Source organism: Thermobia domestica, chromosome 1 (genome assembly GCF_964235325.1).
Source record: "Thermobia domestica chromosome 1, izTheDome1.hap1.1, whole genome shotgun sequence".
NCBI classification, from domain to species: domain Eukaryota; kingdom Metazoa; phylum Arthropoda; class Insecta; order Zygentoma; family Lepismatidae; genus Thermobia; species Thermobia domestica.
Window position 1 is genome coordinate 117,803,170 of NC_137454.1, and position 20,362 is coordinate 117,823,531.

General features: G+C 35.2%; 1 long non-coding RNA gene across 1 annotated transcript in view; it reads right to left on the reverse strand.

The window, feature by feature from the left end:
- LOC145688314 (uncharacterized) overlaps positions 1-17,794 on the reverse strand; it is a 36,840-nt gene extending 19,046 nt beyond the window's left edge. The window contains exon 1 of the long non-coding RNA XR_014131870.1: positions 17,597-17,794. This is a non-coding gene — a long non-coding RNA (uncharacterized LOC145688314). The remainder of the gene's footprint in view (positions 1-17,596) is intronic.
- Between the last annotated feature and the right edge of the window lie 2,568 nt (positions 17,795-20,362).

The following is a 20,362-nucleotide window of genomic DNA, read 5'->3' on the forward strand; positions in this document are numbered from 1 at the left end:
TGCTGATATTCGTACGGAACACACTCGGACGAACAAACAAAGATGCAGAAACCACTTTTGAGGCTTGTAAGGATCAAGCACTGTTAGAAAGTAGATTGTATCTATTGCTGTTTGCCTTCTCCTAATGGTCACAGATATACTCCTACAATTACGCACATACTCGTGACAGTGACACTCTACTGCTAACAGTCATACCCCACATGCTCCTATCAGTAACACATATACTGTAAACTATGATACATATTCCTAACAGTGACATAAATACTCTTAATTGTGACACTCTTAATCTTAACAGTGACACACACATAATCCTAACAGTGACACACTTACTCCTAACCCCGTGTGCAAACTGCCGCCAACTATCATCGGTCAACTTTCGCGTTTTGGCGGATAGCCGCCGAGGTGAAGGAAAAATGACTGCCGGCATCGGTCCGCTTTCGGTTCCAAGCGGGTAGCCACCGAAATGAAAGCGAAGTGACTGCCGTCGTCGTAAAGTTAGGTGGCGGTTGTCATTTTCCGCCAGGCGGTGTTATAGAGACTTTTCAACAAATGATCGCTGAATGATGGTGAGAACTCGGTAACGTTCGCTGAGAGCTGTTCTGCCACCTGTTGTTCTAATCTGTTTTTCTATGTGCTAGGACATAAGAACAACAGGTTTCAGCAATACTACTAATATTACTGTTGTTAGACGGTTCATAGACTTATAGAACTATTTTCGTGACCGATTACAGCAGAACATGTTACATTATTCGTTACTTGGCAAAAATGTGAAATAAACTGCGTAAAGCTTTGCTCGTTGCTAACAATAAAATCCAATTTAAAATTCTCACTGACAATTATTAGTTACTTCTGATATGCTCGGAAGGCCATGTCTCTGGTGTTAAATTAAGATACAAATACGCTAAAGCGGTAGTTATTTTGTGTTTTAACCATATATTGGTATAGAACTTTCAGGGTATAAGTACCAATGCAATACGTTGTTGGCGAAATTGAGAGTAGAGAATTAAAGGCGGCAGAAGAGAACCTAAGTGGTGGGTTAATGGCGGTATTGATGGTTTCAAGTCGGCACTGGCGGTTCAGACAAGCAGGAATGGTGGATGCCGAATTATTACTGCCAAGGCGGTAAAATTGCGGCATTCGTGTAATTTCGTAACGGTACCGCCTCGTTAAGCAGCCATCATCCCGCCAAATTTTCGACGGCAGGCCGACTACGTTTTGCACATGGGGAACAGGATACTTACTCTTAATAGTAGTACAAGTACCCCTAACAGTGACAATATATACTCTTACCTGTTACACATTTAATCCTAATTGTGACACTCACACTCCTAACAGTGGCAATAAATATTCACAACTGTAACACACTTAATTTTAACAATGACAAATATACTATTAACAGTGACACAATTACTAAAAATGACACAAATTCTTCTAACAATGACAGAATTATCTCTAACAATGACGCACGTACTCCTAATAATGACAATTATTCCTAACAATAACATACGAACCTCTGACAGTGACACACGTGCTTCTAATAGTGATCTGTACTGCATATACTTCATCCTATACTTTACTGTAGAATCTATACCATATATACCTCCTCCAGAAACCATGTCCACTTTCCAAATCAAAAACAGAATTTATGAAAGGAATTAGATTAGTTACAAAATATAGCAATATATCCATCTGTGCACATTGCTTATACATAAATCCTCCATTTCTGATCAGCAGGGCCCGGATCTTGTTGACCTAAAATTTTCTAGAAAGTGACCTATAAAAAGACACTAAAATCCCTGTAAAATGCCCCTAAAATTCCTAAAATTCACAAAAATTGACCTTAAAACTTGCGTTTTCTTAAATGTTTATTTCGTAAAACATTGACATTTTTTAAATATCCATTGGATTTTAATTAACGTTTGTCACTCATATTCAAAAAGTTTTGTTTCAGTTAGTTGCAGTCCATTGATCATTCATGTCCGTTGATCAGTCCATTGTACTGCATTGTACGTACTGAAAGAGTCAATTCACTCCCGAATTGAAACTAGAAAGCACTTTTAAACAATAAAGTTCGCAAGTGTAGATTACATGAGAATAATAGATAAAAGCTTGTTTAAAATCCTTGTACGCCTTCTAATCCATTTTTAGTTATTCATATGATCACATCTTTTGTGGTCAACAACCCAAAACTATCTGTTTGGCCACCTACCAACTTCCACCTTTCGTCAACCAGCTACAGCTTAGTTTTCATTAGCCTGTTAAGATTGCAGTTTTTTCACCCCAATAGTCTGGAAGCATGAAAAGAGATTATTTATCTTCGTCTTTTTCACATCCGTAAACAGTGTTCATTTACCTTAAAAGACCATAAATGACCTAAAAGTTACCTTAAAATATTAAAAAAATGACCTGAAACTTCAAAACGGCAAAAAGTGACCAAAAGTTGACCCTAAAAAAATATATTTTTAGAACCTAGAGTTGATGGATAACATTTTTATTAGAATTTGCATGAGCTTATCCGTAACAGAAAAAAGTTAACTTGTCAACAAAATCCGGGCCCTGCTGATCAGTCTCGGTCTAGGGAATATAGGGCTCCGGCAGGAGCCTCACTTGGAGGGCCCTTCTTCCGTTCCCATGTAGCATGTTGGGGTGGCATTTTTTTCTTTATAAAGCTGTCACAAGTTGTAATGATGGGAATCTGTACTGTTTCTTTATGGTATTGCAATAACCTGTCAAAAGCCTAACAGTGGGTTAAAAAACAATAGTCAATCTCATTACGGCATTTATGGAGCCCCAATACACTTTTAGACAATATGATGCTGGAGCCCCATTCTTCATATTGTTGATATATATTTTCTTGCTAGGCCCCAAACAGGACTTTATAATATTGTTAGTTTCATTCCAATAATGGGACCCCAAGATTACATTCAATGCCTGAGTCTACTGAACTCTGGGAACGGAACAAACTACGAGTAAATGTTTTATCTTATTTTCCATGTTATTCAATATTTATTATTATTATTATATTTAGAGATCCCTGCCCTCCTGCCTTGGTCAGTCTAAGCCTGGTTCAGATCGCAAACTGCAGAACGTGAAGACCTAATGAGTCAATAGATACCATTTAAATATTATATACTATATATATATATATATATATATATATATATATATATATATATATATATATATATATATATATATGTGTGTGTGTGTGTGTGTGTGTGCGTGTGTGTGTGATAGTGTGTGATTGTATATATGTATTATAGTCCAGAAGATATAACGTCATTGACTTCCCGCGCTTGCACCTGCTCGTCACTGGGGGTGTGGTAAAAGAGTAGCCAATCACCACCAACCGTCTACTGCTCTCAGCGAGCCACGAGTAACCAAGCTGGCCACTCCCCATAAACATCACTACAACTTTTCGCGGGAAGCCAACGATGTTATACCTTAACAAATAAAACACAGTTCTGACCAGAGCAGACTGAAATATATTAAAAACTATACTTACAATGTGTTACAGTTTCAAGGACCTAACGTCCTCTTCATCAGACCCAAACACTGAGAAAAGACTGGTGAAGAAAACACAGGTGACAGCAGATCTTATATACACGAGAAAGTGAAAGGCCACGCCCTTTTCTTCTCTCTCATTGGTCGGAGGGAATCAATGAGGATAAAGGCAATTCCGCGCCAACAGAAAAATATAATGAACCCTTTCACTTTTTCTAACAGTTCTTTAATCAGATGACATACAAAGAAAAGTAAATAACAAATAGAAAATATTAAATAAGAAAAATAAATAGCTATATATATATAAAAATTTAAATAAATAAATAAATATTAGCCTATATGCACTTTTCTTGTTCCTTTTCTATCACATCCAACAATTTCTCCCATTGCTCGTGTATATTCATACCGCTTGTCCAATTCATTAAGTTCTCCTCTTGTTCTCTCTTTATTCTTCTAGCCTCTTTCCACTTTCCAATAATCTTCCTTTTCTCTCTCTCTAAACCCCTAGCCCCCTCCCAGTCTATTCTATGTCCCGTTTCCTTCACATGTTTGTATATAGCGTTATTGTCTCTTTTCAGTCTAACATTATCCTTATGTTGTTTTAATCTGACCATAAGCCTTTTTCCCGTCTCCCCTATGTATTTCATGTCACACTCGCTACACTTCACTTCATATATCACTCCTTCTTCCTGCTCCTCTATATGATTTTCCTTCCTTTTCCTTTTCTTCCTTATGCATTTCAACAAAGTTTCTCCTCCTTTTCTATAAGTCTTCACACCACCTTTTCTTAATAACTTCTTCAGCACTTCGGTTTTTTCGCCTATGCTCTGAATTCCATACCACTTCTTGTCTTCCTCTTCTTTCCTATCCATATTATCCATTGAAACTGTAACACATTGTAAGTATAGTTTTTAATATATTTCATTCTGCTCTGATCAGAACTGTGTTTTATTTGTTACTCTACTTATCCAGAGCCATGGAGTTTCTTCATTATGTTATACCTTCCGTACTATAACAATATTGAAATATAATACATTGAAGCTGCATAATGGTTCAGTGGTAGAGCAATCACTTCTGGTTCTATCCTAGAGCATGTGAGTTTTAGGTGAAGAACATTCTTTCTGTGGACTTTTTCGAGATGCTCTCGTTTCTTCTTGCATTCTCATTTCGCCAATCTTTTCACAATCATTCACTTCATTAACCATTCACTCTAGCATAAGGAAGATAACCATGGGACTAAAATTAGAAATTTTATTTCAATTCATTTGATTAATCATTCACTTACTAAGTCGGATTGTGCTGTATCTGCATAGTGTTACTTGAATCTAACAAGGTATGTGTTTCATTTTATAATATATTTTAGATATTAAAATTAGTGTTTTTCTAACATCTTAAGGTATGCATTAATTTCTCATATAATAACAATATCCGGTAGTGTTAATTTTCTGCTAACAAAATAGCACTAGAAAGTATTAATTGTCTGCTGAACCACAGTGAATACTACGTTATTTAAGAGCTGGCTCTACGTCTACAACTTCAATAATATAATTTTCCTACCGGAAATTGAATCTTCAACCACACCCAAAGCAAATATATGTAATCCTGAAAAGAATAAGTTGAAATGGCGGAAATGGGAGACGTTCCTATAGAATATCCTGTCTGTATAGCACAATTGTCAGTGGTCCTATGTTTGATATTTTTAAATCTAGAGCACACTTAGCGAAGTGATTCAAAATATATTTAATATTTAATCCAACCTTCTAACTTTGATACTGAAGAGGCCTAAAGCTTAACTTGGGTATTTAATTTGGGTCGCCTGGGTCGGATCTAGTGTGATTCTTATGCATATGCATGTATCCGTTTTCATTTACATACACTTATATTTAGGTGAAAAACATATTCGTCTTAAAACTAGGATGAAAGGAAATTAAAATAAGCTCTGCCATTTTGAAGTAATGCTTAAGTATACACTTCATTGTTCATATTGTACTAAGCGGTATTTACAAACACTTAATATAATTTTCTCGTTTATTATTATTTTTGTTTTATTTTATTATTGAGCAAAATCGAGGATATGCTCTCCGGGGGACTTCGTAGCCCCGGGAAGAATTTCTCTCACCTGAAGGCTAGCTCCTGAAAACGTCAACACGTCACAATCCCTTGAGTGGTTAACGAAATTATGTCTTTGGAACCCTTAAATAATTACGTAAGCTTCTGAGGATGAATAATAAGGACGATCCTACTATTCCATATATGGGATTTGAAGTAGTTTCTATATATCGTTTTATCATGGGCAACCAGCATGTCTTTACAACAATGCAAGTTGCATATAAGCTAGGAACATATATTTGAAACGAGATATGGATAGTGACAAGTAAGCGTGAGGATTCCATTAGAAAGCTCGGTCGAGAGAATGGCTCTAGCATCTGCTGCAAATTTAATTAATAAATAAATAAATTAATTAATAAAACTAAATAATTCACTTGCCTTCAAGAATATCGTATTGTGTAACGGACAGTCGTACCAACAGTACAATCTTACAGGTTCAATTGTGTGATCCTAATTAATCCTCCCTTTTTAGTACCGAGGTCGTATGAGATGGGATCTACTGTTTTAACTGAGATTTGAACCACTCCTCAGAAGTATGTCCGAGGGAAGTATTTCCTACAAATCGAACTTGAGAACTACGCGCGCAAAAAATACTCATGTTAGCCACTTAGGCCCCAAAGAAAACTTTTGTTTCACAACATGAGACTTTTTACGGTTGCTTTATAATTAAAATTACACTATTTTCAAGCAAGTATTTAATACCATGCGTTTTATTCCGTTCGAGACGGAGAGCACGACGCGTTTTTGGGCAAGTTCTGTAGGAGTTGACCGAGAGAGCAATGTGGTTAGGGTCGGCAAAAGATAATAAAGTTGGAATATCCTACATAAAATATCTTTCTTGACTAAAAATTAAAGTTAGTGAATCAATAAACATTAATTCTTTACTTTTTCATTCTATTGGCAGTTAATCCATGCACTCTACAATATATGCACCTCCATTGAAATTACCAAGGTATATACGAAATTAATACATACATCACAATTGCATTAGAGAGAACAGCAGCAACTCTTGAATCACTGACAAATGTATCGTATCTCAGACTGCATACTTCAGGATCTGGGAATTTCTTCATTGTTCCAACGCACTATATTCACTTGTAGATAACAAGAATTTTGCTTTTTATTCCATTTTAATTACAGTCTTAACGGATCCTTTATTAAACAGAAACTTGTCTTAAACGAAAATATTTCACGGTCCCATGAATTTACTGGCAAAAATCGTGTTAAATTGCCTTCATTACTCGGAAACTGTGTTACGCGGACAACGGAAATCAAAATATGCCTTTTATCGGAAAATTTAAGGTTTCCGAGTAGGATTTAGAAAATTTTTAGACATCCTAGAGATTAGATGGTTAGATGTTAGAGGATGTTAGATGTAAATACAATATACACTACGTTGCGTTGTGAGCAAAATAGACAGTGATGTGCAAACCAAAACAGACACAACTGATATATGTGCTTTAAAAGACAGTTACACAGAAAGTTGGAAAGGAGAAGAGGAAACAGAGGAAGAAGAGAACTGTGGCGTTGAGTTGGAAGAATAGTAGTCTATGAATAAAGACATACCGAAGATACCTCGCGGTCGAGGTTTAAATCGTTGTCGCTGCCTCGATGATGTCACAAACATATGAATTCAAATGGGTAAGCTCATGCCGGAGATATACACTACATCGTGATCTAGGGATCGACCGTATTAGTAGTTGCGAATTAGTAGTTGCGATGATAAACACCCGAGTTCGTTTTTACATCGATGCTCAGTGGAAGCATCGCTGCGACTCGTGTTCTCATTACTTCTCCCCGAAGAGCTGCACGGAATAAAATCTTCATTTGTTAAGAATTTTGTCTGCAGAGGATTGTGTATGTCTGTGCTCTAGAAGTTTTGCTGCACGGTTATGAAATACATATTAATAGAAGTAGTGAGAAATGTTCTACCAATATGGAATAAAAGGGACAAACATCATAATCAGCACAATTTAAAAAGAGAATGGAAGGAAATAGCCACTCTAATGAGAGTGTGATGTAAGCTATTCATATTTATTTGAGAAATATTTCTATAACTTATTATTATATAGGGTAGTGGCGGTTGCGGGAGGGGGCCTTTCGGGCTGAAACCCTTAAATTCCGGAATTTCTAAAGAAAAAAGAAGCTAGTGTTAATCAAATCTATGCTTAAAAACTTCAATTCCACCCCCACCTCCAATTCCGAATCTAATAAAAAAGAATTTCTTCTAAATTTCTTACTAATATAAGATAAATAAGTAGTTGCAATGACAAGCACGTAACCATAGGGAAGCAATGTCGAATAATGGACTTGCAATGGCAAAATTTCACTTGGTGAAGTTAATACAGCCTCCACCCCGAAACCTGAAGACATGCCTATTTATGATTTTACTGGGAAATGATTTTCTCCCCCTGGTGCTGAAAGAGGGCAATTCTTCATGGAAAAATAAAATAAGGTAAAAGTCTTTGATTTATTGATAGGAATAGATAAGGCATGAGACTGAAATAGTTTTGCGAAACACGAGACAAGGCTTTGGCATTTCTCATGTCTCGTCTCGCGTCTATTACTATTTATAAACTCTGATCGTTCCAATTTCAAAATGTGTTTTCGAAGTGATTTTTAAACACTGACGTAATAATTTCACATGCGTCACAGCAATGTTTCTCCTCAAACTAAGAACTTATATCGAGGACGCGACCTCCTCGCTATGTGTGGTCTACATCCATCGCGACCTAGACATCGAGGTAGTGACCGCGACTTTTTTGACAGCGAGGTGTCTTCGACATGCCTTTATCCGAAGATTTATACTGAGAAAAATCCGTTATCCGGACGGTGGTATATTGTACAAATATACGAAATCTTTATGTTTACTACGGAAATCAATACGAAACATACGGTATCCATATGCTACATACTTTTCCCGCTAAGTTATTATATCATGCCGTTGCAGAATATATGACATCTAACAGTTTTCCTGTATTATATATATATATATATATATATATATATATATATATATATATATATATATATATATATATATATATATATATATATATATATATATATATATATATATATATATATATACCTAGCAAAAGAGTATGCGTTTTTGAAATCTGGAATACTATTTTGGTAACGCACCGCCTTAGGGATCTTTGTAAAAATTCAAAATTTTGTTCCGGAAATGCCAGTGAGCATCAGATTATTCACAAATGTCACGGAATTAATATTTTAATGCTCGTTTCATGCCTAGTGACTTATGTGGAGCTATAGCCCCCTTTCAGAAATAAAAAAAAAAAATCACCATAAATATCCTTAGTAGGGACGAGATAAAGGTATTTTTTGTCAATTAATGTGAAATTTGGCGTCGTTGTAGCAAAAGAGTATGCGTTTTTCATATCTGGAATGTTATTTTGGTATCCACCGCCTTAGGAGGCACAGGGGGCGAAGCATCAGATGATGGATTTTTATAAAAATTCAAAATTTTGTTCCTGAAATGCAAGTGGGCGTCAGATTATTCACGAATGTCACAGAATTAATATTCCAATGCTCCTTGCATGTACCAGTGACGAGAAGAGTGATTTTTTCTCAATTAATGTGAAACTCGGTGTCGAGTTAGCAAAAAGTTATGCATTTATCAAATCTGGAATATTTGTTTTGGTAATGTACCGCCTTAGGGGGGCACAGGAGGTGAAGCATAAGTTATTGGAGCTTTATAAAAATTTCAAATTTTATTTTGGAAATTCCAATGTGTGTCAGATTGATCACAAATAATACAAAATGAATATTCCGATGCTCCTTGCATGTGCCAATGACTGATATTGGGCTACAGCCACTCTTCCAAAAATCACATAATTTACGGTAAATATCCTTAGCAGGGACGTACAGGAAGGAGGTAAATATACTTTACAATTAATGTGCAATTTGTTATTATTGTAGAAGAATATTTTGATTTTTTAAAAATTTCGAATCTATTGTAAATGAATATCGTCTGTCAGTGTAACAGATTGAGGATATAGCTTCGCATCACTGGAATATAATCAAAGAATTTTGCGTTTTTAAAAACCAAATTGGTCTCTTCTTATAGCATAAAATCACACATAAAGTCACCAGCATATTTTTTGTACACTTAAGCAAAACAGCCCGAAATAGAACACAAAATGACAATGGAAAATGCCGCAAGTACTAAAAACGAAAAGATTTTAATGAGAAGTAATATTTTAAAAATTAAAATATTGTTTTCTTTATTCATAAAAAAGCGTATCTTTTCCCTATTTCTTCCGCAATAACTGCATGATCCCACTTTCCACGCAGTAGCCTACTCGTATACTGCACATGTAAGCACATCAGGAAATCGTACACTATGGACACATGGTTGTATAAAAACAAATGTCTCGCGAGGAATAAGGATCAGGTTTAGTCAGGCTATACCATAAACCCAAGAAAACATATTATCCCTTTCTAAAAACAACACTTTTCTTTTGGCTTAGTTGTCATTAACTAAATTGCTTAAAGATTTCATTAATCTAAGTGTAAGACAGATAAAATGAACTTACTTTATTCAGCATGCCCTCGTGAACGAGCAAGACATGAATGAATTAATGCGATTTACTAGAGCCACTGTGAACACCTTCTCCAACATATCTGGATGATTACGCTCTGGACAATTCTTTGTTTTATGTTGCCCAATAAGGAGGAATGGTCGTAATAAAATTCCAGGCGCATGCACCATCATAGGTACAAGCGAAAGAGTGTTATTGTATTTTCTAACTAAAAATGCGAATTTACCCATATCACACTCCATTAGACAAAAGAAATTCTGAGTCTACGCTCCTAAAAGAAATCCACATATGGGTATTATCTTACTATCACAAATGTTTTTTTTTAAAAAACAATGCCAAATTTCACATTGTAAAAAAAATAGCTTCTGACAGTAGGTCTTTGCGTAAGAATAATCATATTGAATTTATGATGCTTTTCAAAGATAGCTGTAGTAACATATTAGTCACTGGTACATAAAAGCAGTATGGAGTATTAATTCTGTGCATCTTCCAACTAATTTGGCACTCATGAGCACTCCCAAAATAAAATTTGAAATTTTTATCAGTCCTCCCCCTATGACCCCCAAAGGTACCAAATTACCCTCCGTGCCCTGCGGCTCCTATTGCCAAAATAATATTCCAGATTTTTACTAACACAACGCCTAATTTCACATTAATTGACAAATTATAGCTTCTTCCGTATGTCCTTGCTAAGGATATTTATCATAAATTTTTAATGTAGTTGTTGAAAGGAGGCTGTAGCTCAATACCAGTCACTGGCAAATGCAAGGAGCATTGGAATATTAATTTTGCATTATTTGTGATCAATCCGACACACACTGGATAACATTTGAAACTTTAAAAAGATCCAATAACTTATGCTTCACCCCCTGTACCCCCTAAGGCGGTACATTACCAAAATAATACTCCAGCTTTGGTAAACGGATAGCTTTTTGCTAACTCGACGATTTCACATTAATTGAGAAAAAATCATTCTTCTCGTATGTCAATACTAAGGATATTTATGATGATTTTTTAATTTTTGAAAGGTGGCTATAGCCCCACATAAGTCACTGGTACATGCAAGGAGCATTGGAATATTAATTCTGTGACATTCGTGAATAATCTGACGCTCACTGGCATTTCCGGAACAAAATTTTGAATTTTTATAAAAATCCATCATCTGATGCTTCGCCCCCTGTGCCTCCTAAGGTGGATACCAAAATAACATTCCAGATATGAAAAAAGCATACTTTTTTGCTACAACGACGCCAAATTTCACATTAATTGACAAAAAATACCTTTATCTCGTATATCCCTACTAAGGATATTTATGGTGATTTTCTTATTTTTGAAAGGGGGTTCTAGCCCCATTATCAGTCACTCTTACATGTAAGGAGCATTGGAGCATTAATTCTGTGACATTCGTGATTAATCTGACGTTTAATGGCACTCCGAAAATAAATTTTGGGATTTTGGTAACACATCACCCACCACCTTTTTACGCCCCTTGCCCCCCAAAAGGGGGGGGGCGTTCCCAAAATAATGTTTGAGACGGCTTTACTAGCTTTGTGAATGAGTGTTTTGACATTTCGTTACAAATACAACTCATTTGCCCCAAAATCTTTACGAATAATTATTGGAGAAAACTGCTTCCAAAATTTAACATTGAATTTCCCATAAGGAAAATGAACTTTTATGTTTACACCCCCAAAAGGGGGCTAAACAGCAATTTTCTCCTATTTCCTTTAGAAATTCGAAAAATTCAGATATTTCTCAATAAGAGTGTCAAATTTCATATTAATAGTGTGAAAACTCCATCTTCTCCCAGTGCTGTAGAAAATTACACGAATTATGGAACAGTCTGTATATATATATATATATATATATATATATATATACGTATGTTACATACGTCTATTTGTATGTGAAACCTTGACCGTCTATATACAGTTCTTTCGTTCGTACGGAAAGTACCGTACGTTTATTCGGAACACTTGTACAGAAAATATGTAAAATATTGTTTTCAGTTATACGTCTGCTGTATGTAAAGTCCAAAAACTATAGGATTTACCCATGTAACCTACGCTTTTACGTACACCACATACATTTTTTCCTCTGTGTATCAAGATGCTGTCAAAAACCAAAAGGCACTGCAACAATTTGCCTTACATCGAAACACTGACATGCTTAATGTGATTTCTCAAGCTAAAGTGTTCGTGGAAAGTTGAGCAGCCAAGCAGTGGCGTGTACAGAGAACTCTCCTTGACTATTAGAAAAAATAAGTTATGTACGTACAGTATTTTTTCTATTCATTGTGAGAGAAATTTGACGAGTCTTTGTGAGGGCAACAGTAGTTCACTCAAGTCATAGAGATCTCAAACACCAATCCAGTGCTACATGATTCACAGCATAAAAACTAAAATTGATAAAATGATAATACGAACATAACAAAGAGCATTTATCAAAATTTAAAGATACGCAAGACATTTGAAAATAGATTAGAATAATATATATTGTTTAAATGTTGTTATATCACATCCTTCGTGGATCTTCCATGACACAGAGGGATTCTGATAACTTCTAGATAAAATTAAGAAAAATCTTGGCATACATTTTGTACGTAAACTTACGAAACGAGACAAGAAAAGCTTTTCTAAAACCGAGACGAGATGAAACTTTTACATCATTTGCGACATTATTTCTCTTCTCATCGGCAACACTAGTTCCATTTCATAAAGAATCAGTGCCGGAAAAAAAAGCATAAAACACCAATCAATCTATATATATAGGAAAGAATCTTAATTTAAAGACCAAACTGCATGAGCTCAAACGTGAATCGAACCTGGATCTTTCGTGACGTAAACGCTTGTGTTAATCGTATAACTACGAAGGGGTCCTAGGATGAGTAGTTAATATTGAGTTTAGCGTTCTATTCAGCTCCAGACTAATATGAACCGTGTACCTATAGCTTAACGTGGGATCTATATAAGCTCTCACCGGGAATCGAACTCTCGACACCCACGCCAAGGGCGCGTACGCTAATCATATAGCCTCGAGGGAGGAGAAAAGGAGGAAATATTTTATAGCATTCATCATTATAAGGAATTCAAGTTAGATATTAAAGAAAAGTGAAATTTCATCATGGATACTTTATTTATTACATCACTGCACTTGGAAATGAATAGTGTGCTAAAAATCTCAGTAGTAAATTTTCTTTGAAATTCGTTTCGGGAATATATAATGAAACTAGTCTTCAGCTAGCTGGGGACTTCGCCCCAAACTCTAATATTTGCTCGGCCTATGGTCTTGCAATTCCCATATCCCTAATGTAAATCTAATCTTAAGGGATTTGGAGATATGGTCATGTTGTTATAACAATTTCAAACCCCACCCGTTTTCTTCCCTTCTAAGCAAAACATAGAAAAACGGTGAAACACGTCTTTATTTTGAAATAAGAGCCTAAACACAAATTTTCATGCCTCTAATCGTAATGGATTTCGAGATATGATTACCTTATTTTAACAACTGTAAACATTATTTTTTCTTCTCGCCTTTTTTTTTTATCCCTTGTAGGGAAAATATCATAAAACGCTGCAACTCATCAAATGAAAATTCTAAATATCAAGTTTCATGTCTCTAACCCAGTAATCGCCAAACCGTCGATCGCGAGCTACTAGTAACTCTAGAAGACATTTTCAGTAGATCGCGTTAACGTTCTGGTTGGCTAACCTTGATTATGTAAGTTTATAGGCAATAAACAAATGTAAGATTAAAAAAAAAAAATAAAGCTGATAGTTCTTTTGGTTGATAGGTCATAGTAGAATTTAAAAACAGCATGATAGCTCAGAAGCTTCATAAGTTCAGTGACCATTGCTCTAACCCTTAAGAATTTCGAGATATGGTCAGCTTATTTTAACAATTGCAGCCCACACTCATTTTTTCCAACCGTCTTTTTTCTTCCCTTCTAGGGCAACTATCAAAAACGCTGAAAGGCGCGTCTAATCGTTTTAAATGAGAAGTTCTTATACCATATTTCACGTTTCTAATATTCAGAGATTCCGAGATAATGGACATTTGAAGATTATAATTGCCATCCCTCTTTCTGTTTCCCCTCTTCCCCATTGAACTTCCAAAGATCCTTCCTTAGTTCGACCTTACGTCACAAATTCTGTCCCTCGACAAACACCATGCTCGAAGGTTTCCTCGGGATTCTCCCGTTTCCTTCCACAATTTCATTCATTTCTCATAATCGCCATCTCCTTTAGAATAACCAACAAAACGTGGGGCGTAAAATTCAAAGATTTCATTTCATTTCATTTCCTATCCATTTTCTAGCTTAAGCTGTTTGGCCTGAGCGTTTATCAACCACTCAAGACTTTTTTTTATGTATAAAGATTAGTATTTTCAAAGTTTTAGTGCATCTAGATTGCTTTGTTACAAGATAGTGTAATGATTTTCATGATATGGGGTGAAACTAGTATTTTTGTGCACAAGGAAGCATTTTTGCCAGTTTAGTGCTAGTCCTCTTCCAGACATAGTATGTTAATATGCAAAACCTATTTTTTTTTTTTGTAATTGCTATAACGTTGAGACTGTTTTTTTTTTTTTTTTTGCATAAAATATTATGCTCAGCAACAAATATTTTTATTTTTGAGCAAACTTGATTTTTGTGTGCTTGGAGCCTCTTTTCAGAATCAGACTATCATAAGCAGTCTTCAAAGCTTAAGGCGATACCAAATCCATGGATGTTCTCATTGTGGATTTATGAAGGAAGTTTCCAACTAGCTATTCAGTAACTCTTATAGAGTCCTTATATGTAACTTGTGGGGGAAGGGGGGCAACTGACCCAACTCCCCGTCGTTCGAGGGAGGTCCACTTTAAGACAAAATTTTCTTACTCCATATACGATACGAACATGAAATTATAAACGAAATATCAAACACGTTCACTACATTACACAAACAAAACAGTGCACAAAGTAAATATGACAAAAATGACTCGTGGGCCCATTTCAGTATAAATGTCTATTATTAGGGGCCCTAGAAATAATATTTATTCGTATGGCTTTCAGATTTGACAATATTGTCCCTTTTAATTATTTTTCCATGTATGGAACAGGCCCAGGGGCATAATTTACGGTCCCGCAGATCTTGCTGTGCAGAAGGGCTCACAGGCTCCGGAGGTCCATAAAAAGTAAGAGAAAGATGGAAAGAGAGGGCCCAAGAATTAGAAAAACAACTTGTTCTAAGGGGCCCAAATATTGTGTTAATGTTTTTTTCCCCCAGAAAAAAATCTATAATTACGCGCTGATCTCAGGAGGGAGAGCAAATACACTCTGTAAAGAAAAAATAGCGACACCTCAATTCTCAAGGTAACTTACACAGAAAACCATAGTTGCAGCCGGCTAGAAGAGGAATAGAAGGAAATTATGAGTGTGATAATTCATTTCCATTATCTGTGACACCTATGGTGTACAATGACGCTTACTAATTATTTATGTATCAGTAATATTCTCTCCAGATGGCACCCGAGAGCGTCTCGTAAATTATTGGGGTGAGAATTTTGTATTGCATTTGTGATGTGTAAGCCCAGGTAATTAGCGTTTTGTGATTGTTCTATGCTTTGTAATTGTTTGAACAGTGTCAAGTGGCAATATTGTTGTTGTGCAGTGTTGTTTTTGTATGAAATTGTTGCTACATGTGAACTGTAAACAAGTATGATTGGTAAGAAATGTGACTTGTCGTCACGTGAACAAGACATACTTCTTGCTTTGCTCAGCTAAGTTACATCTCTAAGGGAGATGGCTGGAATACTCAGAATTTACCATTCGACGGCAGAAAGAGTAATTCACAAGCAAAAATAGTATAAGAAATCATCCCTTCGTCAGCAGTGTAATAGAAAAAAGAAAGCATCACCCAGAGCTGATCGCCAAATAAAATCAATGGCACTGCAGAATTAAGGAATGACTTCTCCAAAAATCGTTTTGATCTTGGAACTACAGTCAGTCGTACGACTGTATTGTCTTAACTGTATGAGGAGGATATTACGAAGAAAAAACGCCTGGAAAGTCGAAACTAACAAAAACACTGAAGACTTCAACACGTACGTTTGTGAGGCGATATGCTACTTGGACTTATGACAACTGGAAGCATGTTGTTTTCTCCGTTGAAAAAGGTTTATAATAGTTGGAAACGATAGTGGTGTGAAGTTGTGGATACGAATGAGCGAGAAACTTGATACGGATTTTGTTTAAGAGATGCAAATATTCAGTTACTGAGTGATGGTATGGGCTTGCTTCACTGTCAAAGACGTCAGAACAATGGATATATGTGAAGAGTCATTTGATGTATAAAAATGTCTTCAAATTCTGGTACGTAAAATTCTTCAAACAGCTAAAGATAACTTTCCTGAAGAAGATATGGACTATTTCATTTTCCAGGACGTAAATGTTTCATGTCAATGAACGAAAATCGTTAATACGTGGTGCAAGAATATGACTATTCAAAGACTCATGTGGCCTCCAAACTCACCTGACATGAATCCAATTGTGAAGTTTGGGTCGATATGAGCAGAAGACTCAATAGACAACTATCTCGGATAGAATGGAACTCACGGAACAGATAATCCGGACGTGATTTCATGAAATCAAGGTTGCATTTTGCAATAGCCTTGTCACCAAAAGGCCTCGACGATTCCCCTGCAAGTCCTAAAACCCATGGTCCACATACGAAATCTAGTTTGATGTATTGTACCTCTCAATGTTCGTACACAATATACCTTATTCTTAAGAAATTACATTTTTTGGTTTGTGCTATTATTGTTGATCTTTCATACTTTTATGTATAATTCTTCCCACAGCCGTTTTTGCTGAAAACACATATAGCTACTAATATATGCATATAAATTCATTATATGCACATAAAAAAACCTGAAACTGCGGCGCAAGTATTAAGAATGAACTGCTCATTAAGAATATACATTGTAATATTATCAGCAATTCATGTAAAAACTCATATTGGTTAATGTATGTTGTGAAAACCATATCCGAGCAAGTGTCGCTATTTTTTCTTTACAGAGTGTATTTCTCCCATCCCCAAATCTCGCCACTGCATCTAGTATGTTTTCCTCAAAATAAATAGGGTCTAAATATATTGAAGAATTTATTTAATGTACTTTCCGAAATGAGTGATTTTGAAAGCATGCCTCTTTCCTAGTATATGCAAAGTTAGCAAGTAGTTTTTTTTTTTTTTTAGTTCTTTGATCTTAACTACTATTGATTAAAGTTGAAAAAGCGGAAAAGAGACTTAAATTCATTCGACGCTGCAAGTGTCGTGTTCATTCTGTGCACGCCCAGGAGTTAATAACTGCAATATTATTTTTATGACGAATTAGCAAAAATCTGTCGTTTCTTGCTCATTAAACTATAAAATACTTACCAACGAAGAATAATATTACGAAAGTCCGATTCATTTTGCAGCTGTTAAATTGTGTCTCTGAAGCGTGGAACACCAGTTGCTCACAACACGTGTAAGCACCACCACTTTTCTGCGCGCTTTGCTCAACAAAATTGAAACGGATACTGTTAAAAACGCGACTATATAGTTAATTATTCGATTTGCCTCGTGACCTCTGGAGGCTCTTTCCGGTTTTCGTTTATTAGCTCCATCACGAACTATAAAACAATTTATAATCCACGATGATAAGATAGAAAACAACTATCACTTGGGATTTTTTCTCCTTTTCTTTCTGCAACCATCCATATTTTGCAATTTGTTTTGTTTTTGCTTGTTGAACTGTAAATGCGTAAAAGTTTTCCGCGCATATACATCCATGTACATCCCATCCCTCTGATCATTCTCTCAATTTGCCATGAACTGCATTTATATGCTGTCCATATGTATCTCAGAAGGCGTTCAGTAAAGACGTTCAAACTGAACGTATGGTCTGTCAGTGAATCTCACTGTCAAAGGAATACTTTCTAATAATGTGCTTTTAAAAATTACTTTGATATTTTTATTTCTAAAACAAACATGATTATTGTTCGCAATTAAAGAAATATTCTAGTCTGGCAGATAATATACATATAATTATTGATGCCCTATGTAATGCAGTGATACAGTGTTCATCTTCGGTGTGAAGAATCCCTTGTTCGATCTCAGGTCAAGTGAGTTTGTAGTGAACAACATCGTGTCTGTGGATTTTCTCGAGGTTGTCCCGTTTACTCCCACATTCTCTTTCCTCCACTTCTTTCATAATAATTCACTTTCCTTACTCGTCTCTTTCTTATAGCCTACAGGGCATAAAACTTTAAAAACTCTCCTTTTAAAACTTTCACATTTTGGATTTTAACCCGTTGCATTTTTTTTTGTTTCACTAGGAACATTGTTAATCATAATAGTAATAATAGCTAAGTGATTTGAAATTACATATGTAACCTAGAGCCACGAAGTGACTATGCTGAAATTAATGGTTTCCATTCATCATCATCATACATATTCTGCCATTTTTGGCAGGTCGTTTGCCGCAGCTGAGAAGCTTCTACGCTTCTCAGTCTTCCACTAATCTCTTCAGTAGTAGGACATGGTTACTTCTGGCGCATTTCCCCCTCCCAATATTTTTAACCAGCGCAGAAGGAACCAACTAATTATACAAAGTTACACGGCGCAAAGTATTCCCATAACTACAATGTTAAAGTGAGATTGAATAGGCTTTTATGACATTTAAAATCATAAAAACTTACATCTAAAACTACACTATATATAATTACATCTAAAAACTAACTTACATCTACAACTCTTCTAACTTATAATGACCCCATGGTAGGGTATTGATCCCATCCTTTAAAACACATCTCTTATCATCCACACAACTTAAAGCTAACTTATTTACTTCTATACTGTACAAATCGTGCTTATAACTTCTAATCAAATTCATCTTCTTATAATATTCTCTTTGGCTAATCAAACAGTCCTTATATTCGTTAAATGTAAGTTCTTTATACACGACACTCTTCTTAACAGCTTTAGCTTTCTTACAACACTTTTCTTTATCGAACTTACCTTTAAAGTCTTTATCTGTTAAATCTATTTGAGGTGCTTTTATACTGTACATCTTACTTCTTAAACCCACAAACTCTTCTATGATTGTGCCTTTAATCTCATCCTTCATCTTACCAAGTATTTTCTTATTGATTTGTGGTATCTTATATTTGTTATCTTTAGGGTAATCACTCGTGTCGAAGTAATCAATGTAATTCTTCATGTCCTCGTACACATCTTCTGTTTGGATATGGTATATATAACTATCGGTATCTGTATAACATACCTCTATTTTGTCTTGATATTTTGGTTTCATCACATTATAATGGAAATCGCACATTAAATATTTTGATAAATCTAGAATTGACATACCAACATAAATCGGTTTGTTAAATTGCACTTTAACCTTGTTCATGTGAACTGCTACTAAATTTTCCGTAAAAACTGTAGTACTCTTATAATTTGGTTTTGCTACAAGCTTCTCGTATTTTTTCTCATCACTTACAAGTTTAATATTAATTCTCTTTCTAATATTTTCCATAGTTTTCCCGAATACTGAATTATTCATGAGCTTATAGAAGTCTTTTTCAAAATCATTTGTTGCTTTCGTTCTCATTTGTGTGTTTAAATCAATATATTTCTTTAACCAATCTGATTGTTTGAACTCTATTACTCGATGTATCTTCTTAAGTTTTAATCCAAGTGAAAGACATTGTTTTAGGTTTCGATAGTGAATTACATATTTTTCTTTGTCATATAGGGTTGTTAATAGCTTCGATTGTTTTGAACCAGGCGGACATATATTTTGAGGAGCTAATGGGTAGTCTTTGTGATAGTCATGTAGTTCTTTAGGATATTCAAGATCAACTTCTAATATATAACCAGTATCAGAATCATCAGGTATATTTGTGAAATCTATTTCTTCAATCTCATCTTCACTTAACCATCTAAATCCCTTATACGGTAGATATTGACTCATTGCCCACCCATACAAGTTATTAGCATCTAGATACATTAAGTAAGAATCTTCTTTATTCTTATCATAATCTTCCATATACTTATTATTTGCTTTAACATATCTTTTTGAGCATTGACTAATCCCACCTCTTATACCTTTCTCTACCATTAATACCATATCATAATCCCACAACAATTCTAATTTTA